Below are 8582 nucleotides of genomic sequence, written 5' to 3' on the forward strand. Positions count from 1 at the left end.
CCCCATGAGAGCATGAAGGTTGAGAATCAAGTAGTGTTCAAATGGAAGTCAACTGCCACCAGAAATGCCTCAGGGGAATGGGGGTGCAGGTGGGTCATGGGAGGAGGTGGTGGGGAGAGGCTCTTTCGAGTCCTCTGTCCCCCAACCCCCTCTCTACACCCATACCTACACACTCCCAGGCACCTGAAGTTCATGTTCTAGTTCTACTCCAGTCCATGGCCATTGTTCCTTGAAGAAAGACAAAAATGTATTCAGTTTAGAGGCATTGTTTCGGACTTTCTCTCTCTGGGCCAAGGGCTGGGAATGAGAGGCCTCCTCTTGGTAGGGTGGCCCCAGGCGAGGACAGGTTGCACTTGATGTGGAAGGGGCAACCTGGGTGAGGGGATGAATAGACTTGTCTGTCTGTGTGTCTGTGCTGGGTGTGCACAAGGAGAGCCCTGAAAGGGGCTAGCGCTGCCAAGAGGGCGGTGCCCTGAACACAGTTTTGGCTCTATCCTGTCTATGACCCATCCTAGCCCCCATTCCCACCTGAGTTACTTTAGTCTTTTCTACTCAGGCTCCCGCACTTTGGATGAGCGAGCAACTTTCTCTCTCTGGGCCTCAATTTCCTCATACCAGAGGGTTCTAAGATTCTTCCTGATTCTAAGCCTCAGCATTAACACCTCAGTCACACCAGCTGCCCTTTCTTCTCTCCAAGACTCCAGTGGTCAGAACTGGCCTAAAATTTGGCTGAGTTGATGGCCACTTGGGCAGTGGGCTTTGAGAGGGAAAGTACCCGACCCTGGCCCCATAAGTATTTTTTAACTTATTTTGTCGTCTAGAATTCTACCATTAGAGAGTGACTCCTTGGGACCTATTTGAAAAGGCATTTTCAATAAAATGGAGAGGATAACTGCTAATACCTTTTAACTGTGACTAAGAATAATCCTTTACGTACATATTTCTCTTCCCAATGCTGAAATCATTTTCAGGTATGCGATCTCATTTGGTACTACAACAACCCGGAATTAGTTGACCATTAGGAGGTTAAGATTCCCGGAGGCTGTGACTCAAGAAAAGAACCTGGACACAGGTGATCTCCTCCCAGGAATTACCTACATTTTAACAGAGGAATATCCTGAGGGTAAGAATGCCTTTCTGATAGCAGAAATTTCAAGCTCTGGAACACCAGGTGGGGAAAGCTGTCTAGGGTGGCTGGGAATGAGGATGCCACCCTGGAGAGACTGGTGGGTGCAAACCCACTCAGCCCAGAGCTGTTGTCCATCAAGTGAGCAAACCTGAATAGTTCACAGGACCCCCTAGAGGGGCAGATCTGTATGGACAGGTGTCTGGGTTCATAGGAGAACATTAATGACTTGAAAAACAGAGTAAGGGAAAGTGTAAGTGCTGAGGAGCAGGACTGGAGGAGCAGAAGTCAGGGATGGTGGACCTGAATAAGAGCTAGTGGTAACTGCAGGAAGGGAGTGGAGGCAGTGGTGAAGGGCTACCTGGGCACAAAAGCTCATTTTAAACTGGCTGGTTATAACTGAAGACCAACCATGTAACACGGCTGGTGTCCACAATGAAAAAGAATGACCGTTGATCAGGGCTCCTAATTCCTAGATAGTTTCTGTGCATTATCTTGCTTGAGGCTTGAATCACCCTTGAGGTTGATTTTATCATCCACAGTTTTATGGAGAAGCAAGCTGAGGTTCAAAGAGAGCATGGAACCTTCCTGAAGTCATATAGCTATTAAATGGAAGGGCCTAAAGTCAAACCCAAGTCAATTGGGCTCCAAAGCCTGCCTTCTAACCACTTGTGCAATGGTGACAGCCATCTGCTAACATTGCCTCCCCTAGCCCCATAAGGGCATTCTTGAGGCACAAAGAGCATCCTTGCTATTTTTCCTGCACAGGCTATTCTTTTTATTTTATTTTATTTTATTTTATTTTATTTTATTTTATTTTATTTTATTTTATTTTATTTTATTTATTTTATTATTTTATTTTATTTTATTGTGCATGACAAGGTAGGGCTCTTTAAGCTCCTCTCCTTCTTCAGGGGATCTGAGATAGAAACTGGAGGTCAGAAGATTCTTTGTGTTGGGGGATCAATTTGAGGCAAGGACTCCCCAGTAGCTGAGGGTCTCTCTTCCTCTCACTGGAGCTGGTAGTCCAGGGAGCTCTTACTACTTGGAGGCTAAGTAGACCATAAGGTTCACCACTCCTTGCTATAGCCAAATTCATTGTCATACCAGGAAATGAGCTTGACAAAGTGGTCACTGAAGGCCATGCCAGCCTCAACATCGAAGGTGGAAGAGTGTGTATCACTGTTTAAGTCTCAGGAAACAACCTTGTCCTCGGTATACTCCAGAACGCCCTTGAGGGGGCCCTCGAAGCCTGCTTCACCACTTTCTTGATGTCATTGTATTTGGCAGCTTTCTCCAGGTGGCAGATCAGATCCACAGCTGACACACTGCGGGTAAGGACACGGAAGGCTATACCAGTAAGCTTCCCATTCAGCTCAGAGATGACCTTGCCCTCAGCCTTAGCAGCGGCGGTAGAAGCAGAAATGGTATTATGGGCAGCCTCTCAGCCAGCACACCACAGCTTCCCAGAGGGGCCATCTACAGTCTTCTGGTGGCAGTGATGGCATGGACCGTGGTCATGAGTCCCTCCACGATGCCAAAGTTGTCATGGATGGCTAGGCGGCCAAGCAGTTGGTGGTGCAGGAGGCATTATTGACAATCTTGAGGGAGTTGTCATACTTTTCATGGTTCACACCCATCACAAATATGGGAGCGTCTGCAGAAGGGGCAGAATTGACAACCCTCTTGGCTCTGCCCCCTCAAGTGAGCCCCAGCCTTCTCTAAGGTGGTGAAGACACCAGTGGACTCCACAACATTTTCAGCACCAGCATTGCCCCATTCGATGTTGATGGGATCTCACTCCTGGAAGATGGTGGTGGGCTTTCCATTGATGACAAGCAACTCATTATCAACTTTGATTGTGCCTTCGAACTTGGCAGGGGTAGAATCATACTGGAACATGTAGACCATGTAGTTGAGGTCAATGAAGGGGTCATTGATGGTGACAATGTCCACTTTGCCAGAGTTAAAAGCACCCCAGGTGACCAGGTGCCCAATATTGCCAAATCCATTCACTCTGACCTTCACCATTGTGTCTCAGCATCTTGGCTGGCACTGTGAGGAAGACAGGGCTGTCTGTTGCACAGGCCATTCTTGATCATTTATTTTTCATGCAACAAGTGGTGATAGGGGTTCCTCTCGAGCTTTGGCTTGATGATGACAACAAGAGGAAGAAAATGTTTTTTTCTGTAAAGGGCCATATAGTAAATGTTTTAGACTTTGTGGACCATAAGACCCCTGTTGTAAATATTCAACTCTTGGGAAAGGAGCCGTAAACATTATGTAAATGATGGGTGTGCCTGTGTTCCAATAAAACTTTATTTACATACACATCTAATTCATACATTTATCCATTCATTCATCTATTCAGCTGATCGTTTATTCGGGCACTGTTCTAGGTGATGGGAATGCAGTAAACTAGATAATCCTCTGCCCTCTGAGAACTCACATTCTTTATTTGTATCCTCCTTAGTGGCTGATTTAATAGGTTAAATAGAGTAGAAGCTCTACCTATCACAGGATAGGGAGATTAGGTATTATTGGATGTGTTTTCGACCTATAGGAAAAAGACAAGTTACATCTGAGGATAAAGGGCAGCATGGGACAGTGGTTAAGTATAGATTCCAGAGCCAAATTGCTTCTGCCACATACTAGCAATGTGTCCTCACATGAGTTACGTCACCGCCCTGTGCCTCGGTTTCCTCACCTATATGATGTGGATGATAATAGCAATACTTAACTCCTAATACTGCCTTGAGAGTCAACTGAGTGAATATTTATAAAACACATACAAGAATGCCTGACTCATAGGAATCACATTATAAACTTCTATGAAATAAAGGAGATGTCCAAGAGAAACAACAACAACAACAACAACAACAATTAGGAATTAGATCACGAGACAGTGCCTGCTAATTCCATATTCACCAGTGTAATATATTGGACAAACTTTAATTTTCCTTTGTTCCTATTTCCTCATTTTAAAGACAAATATAATAACATAAACTCCCACTGCCTCTTTCACTCAGATAGAGTAAATCCAAATGACATCTTGATCCCAGAGGAAAATAAAAACAATTTATTTACAAAAACGGGACCAGGTCAGATATGACCCTTGAGCCATATATAGTTCACTAGAGTGCATGATGAGTTTAAAGAGGCAAGATTTACACAGATAGGACAGTTTAGTAACAGGGCATGCGTTCATTAACAGGATGAGTGTCATGGACCAGGAGCATCCATTAGCTGGTAGATATACCAAGAGTTTGTGTGTTGGAGAAACAGGTGGGAGGTGAGAGAGGAAAGGCAAGCTGGGGTCAGATGCTAAAGGGTTTTGAATCCCAGGCTGAATTTATTTAGACTTTTACTCTCAGGAGCAGAAGTTCACAATAATGTTCCCCGCTTTGGGATACCATGACAGATGACAATCATATGTGAGACTTATATCCATAAGTATGTACCAGAATGGGCTGGAGCAGAGATAAGCCAGGCTTTGAGTTCCAAGGAATTCCCTATGAATGAGATTGCATTTCTAAGTGGATATAGAGTCTGCCTCACTCCACCAACCAGTTTAATGTTACTTATTGTGGACAGAAAAAATGGCGGGTATAATGTCGATTTTTTGTTTGTTTTTTTGTTAGTTTGAAATTTGTTGGGGGTATGTGTATGTGAATGCTAAAAATATATTTGGGGGGAAAATGTGCCCCCAGCTGTAGGGGATAACATATATTAGTTAAAGCTTATTAATTGTGTCACTCAAATCCTTCATTAGTCTCATTATGACTTTTCTCTACTTGGCCTGTAAATTTCTGAACCTTTATCCGTTGATCAAAGATTTGTTCATTTCTCCTTGGTTTTTATTAGTGTTTGCTTTACATATTAGTGTACTCTTTACTGTATGTTAAGAGTCATAGATATTATATATTTCTGTAAGATTGTAACTTTTATCAGTATATCTCCTTTGTTTTAGTGCTTTTTGCCTTGGATTCTATATCGTCTGATGCTAATATACCTCCTTTATTTTATCATTTGCTTATTTCCTCCATCTGTTCATATTCAAAATGTTCTTGCCATTTAGTCTTGAATACATGTGTGTAAACAGCCTATAGCAGGATTTTGCCCTTTAATAGAGGAATTTTTTATTTTTTTATGTATTATTAATGATATTTTTAGACTTATCCTATCATTTTATTTTATGCTTCCTTTTACCTTGCTTTCTTCTTATCTTTTTCTTTTTCTGCTTTTGTTAGATTGATTAAGTTTTCTTTGCCCGTCTTCCCTTTTAAATTCACTCTAATGATTTGGAAGGTATTTTTCAATTCCCCATCTTCCGTTGGTTACTCTTAAATTTCAATCCTATATTCTTTAACTTATGATTTTTCTATCAATATATAGAGCTAATCAGGAACTTTTTCTCCCTTAGCACACTTTAGCATTCCTCTTCCTCCTCCATTTGTCACCTCCCAAGTTGAGATCATCTGGATAGATTATGGTTTCAAAATGTTGTTTTTAAATGTTTACATTATGCCTCGATCATTATTTAGACCACTAAAAGTTTTACTAGTTTCTGTGTCCACCATAGTGTCAGCATCTCCCGTCTTCCTCTTTTTTGAATTCACTATTTTTTTTTTTATTTTTTATTAAAGCACCTCCCCTAGGAATACATTAAAGAATATGAGGGTGGCAAACTTTCTCCTTGTAATACAAAAAAATGTCTTAATTTTTCCCTCCCACTCGAATACTTCATATCCCTTGGAACTTTAGAAATAGTGCTCCATTGTTTTTTAACATCCAGTCTTATACCAATTTAATATTATTTTATTGGTGACTTGCTTTTTCTCTCTGGAAGCCTCTAGGCTTTTTTCTTTATCTTTGTTTTGAAACTTCACTATAATGTGTCTAGGTGTGAAGTTTTTTTCTGGGAACATTCAATTGAATGATTAATTTCTTTCTTCAACAATGGGGCATTTTATTTTATTAGTTCTTTAATTTCTCTCTTCTATTCTCTGAAGTTGTGTCCATCTGAAATGCCTATTAGGCAGATGTCTCTTAATTTTTTCTCTCAGACTTTCCATCTTTTTATTCTTTTCATTATGTTTAAGGCAACTTCTTCAGCTCAATCTTCCTAATAACCAGATCATTAAATCCATCTCAGACCGTGTACTGAGTTTCAAATTCTGATTATCAATATTTAAATTTTAAGACCTCTGGTGATTTTTAAAATGGATTTATTATTCTTTTGCATCTCTCAAAGATAATTATTCTTCGACTAAACTGGTTTTTGTTGTTGTTTATTCTATTATCTCTATTTCTTTGAGTGTTAACTCTTCCATATGTTAAGTTTAGAGCTGTGCTATCCAATACAGTAACTGTTTGCTATTTAAACTCAAATTGATTAAAATAAACTAAAAAATTTAGTTCCTCGGTTGCAAAAGTCATGTTTCAAGGAATATATAGCCACATGTGGTGTGTGGCTACATATTGGACAACTCAAATATAAAACACTCCCATGATCATAGAAAGTTCTATTGGACAGTTGGCTTAGAGTTTCTCTGAATCATAGTTTTATTTTTCCTTAAATCTTTAGTGATTCTTGATGTTCAGCTCATCTTTGTGATTGAGAATACCTGTTGGCCTGCTTTGTGTTCACTATAGCCTGTCACTGGTTACTGAGGTTGGGAGGGAGATGTGTGGCTTACTGGCAGCTTTTCTCCTGCATGAAGGCTCCCTATCTCTCTCTCTCCCTACTAGGAGCATTGCTCTGCCACTCTATCCCCAGCACCCTGGGGCAAATCCACCACTGCCAACTACTGAACACAGGTCAGGAAACAGCTAGGAATACCCCTGGGACCTCCTGTGGTTATTCTAAATCTGTTGTCTCCGACTTGGAGGCCTCCAAATCACTCCTTCCTCCACAGCAGTCTTCTCCTTCATATCTTTTAGCTGTGATTTCCTATTGTTTGATTTCTTTACAGCTTTGATGCTATTTGTTTTTTATCTTTCTGGGACCCAATGCTTCTGAGATGCTGTTGGCTCTCTCATTTCCTCACACTGTATAATTTCTTTTTCCCTAAAGTTTTCTGTCATTTTGTGGATATGGGCAGGAGAGAGGGACCCAAACTACAACACCACCTTTGTATAAGCATTGTTCTGACCCTTGAAAATGCATTCCATAACTAACATTTCACTAAACCTGGTGATTCCCACACTCAGACAGGTACTGGCTGGCTGCATAACAATCACCTGAGGACCCATGGGCTTTGAATGCACAACTCAGTTTAAGAAGCATTGGCCTACCTAATGGGATGAGTGAAAAAGAGAATCAAGTAATCAAGATAGGCCACCTACTTAGCAGGCTGGTTTGTGGCCAATACCCAAACGTCCAAGATTTCTAATAGCCAAATCACTATTTCTATGAGTGAATAGGACATTGGGTGGGTGTGGAGATGGACGCCTGAGGGATCTCTTTATCCTCAACTGACGGAGGGCGAGAAGTTGCAAAACCCACTGGGGAGATCTCAAGGACAAGAGGCATACAATAAGTACAATTGAATGGAATTGAAATGAATTATTGCTTCAGGCCTCTCTCCCTCCCGCAACGATATCAACTCTGCAAACCCCAAAGATCAAAATGGGGCCAGAAAATTCCCCCATCTAGAGATTTTCTTTTAACTCTAATTGCTATTCCACTGAGGGGCCCAACTCCAGCTTTGAGGGGATATATTTACTGGTTAGATTTGCAGTAATGATTATTATTGTTACTTTTAAGAAGAATACACTCATTGTCTCCGGCGAGCTCACAGTGCTGCACAAACATGACCTCATTTCTCCTCTGAATGGGGCAGGTATTGTTAACTCTGTTTTCCAAAAGAAGGACATGGAGGTCCATTGCAGCCCAATGCCTTGAACAAGGCCACACATCAAGAGAGGGAAGGAAGATGGAATCCGGCTGAGGCCTTTTCCATTTGGGTCCCAGGGCTCTCTGCAATGGTCGAGGCTCACTTGTCTGGTCAGTCCCCTGACTTCTCTTATGGCCACAGTGTTGGTTCCAGGGTTTCAAGGGGATCAGGGGAGTCAGAGTCACCAACATCAGATACCACAAGAGAAATAATCGTTACTATTCAGAGGCTCAGCCAAGTCCAGGCTTCAGGCTCAGCAATCAAAGCTCTCCCTGGTTTGGCCCCAGTTTCAACAGGCTCCAACCTGGCTGACTTCTCTCCTTACTTAAGTACTTCACTGCTGGGTCCACTCAGATTGAAAATCACATTCACACAGATTTGTTCTTTCCGATGAGGAGTTTCTGCTGCCTGCCTGTTGCCTGGGTCAACTGCAATACATTTTGGCCACTGGGCTTTCTTTGGGCCTTTTCTTCTGCCATCCCCGAAGCCTTGTTCCAGAACATGTTTTGCTCTTCCTGCCCTCCGACCTTTCTACCCAAGCTTCAAGCCTCAATGTG

At 41.9% G+C, this 8582-nt stretch overlaps 1 pseudogene; it reads right to left on the reverse strand.

The window, feature by feature from the left end:
• Nucleotides 1-2167: 2167 nt before the first annotated feature.
• Nucleotides 2168-3157, reverse strand: LOC105301019 (annotated as a pseudogene).
• Nucleotides 3158-8582: the final 5425 nt, after the last annotated feature.

This window comes from Pteropus vampyrus, unplaced genomic scaffold (genome assembly GCF_000151845.1).
Source record: "Pteropus vampyrus isolate Shadow unplaced genomic scaffold, Pvam_2.0 Scaffold225, whole genome shotgun sequence".
Taxonomy (NCBI): Eukaryota; Metazoa; Chordata; class Mammalia; order Chiroptera; family Pteropodidae; genus Pteropus; species Pteropus vampyrus.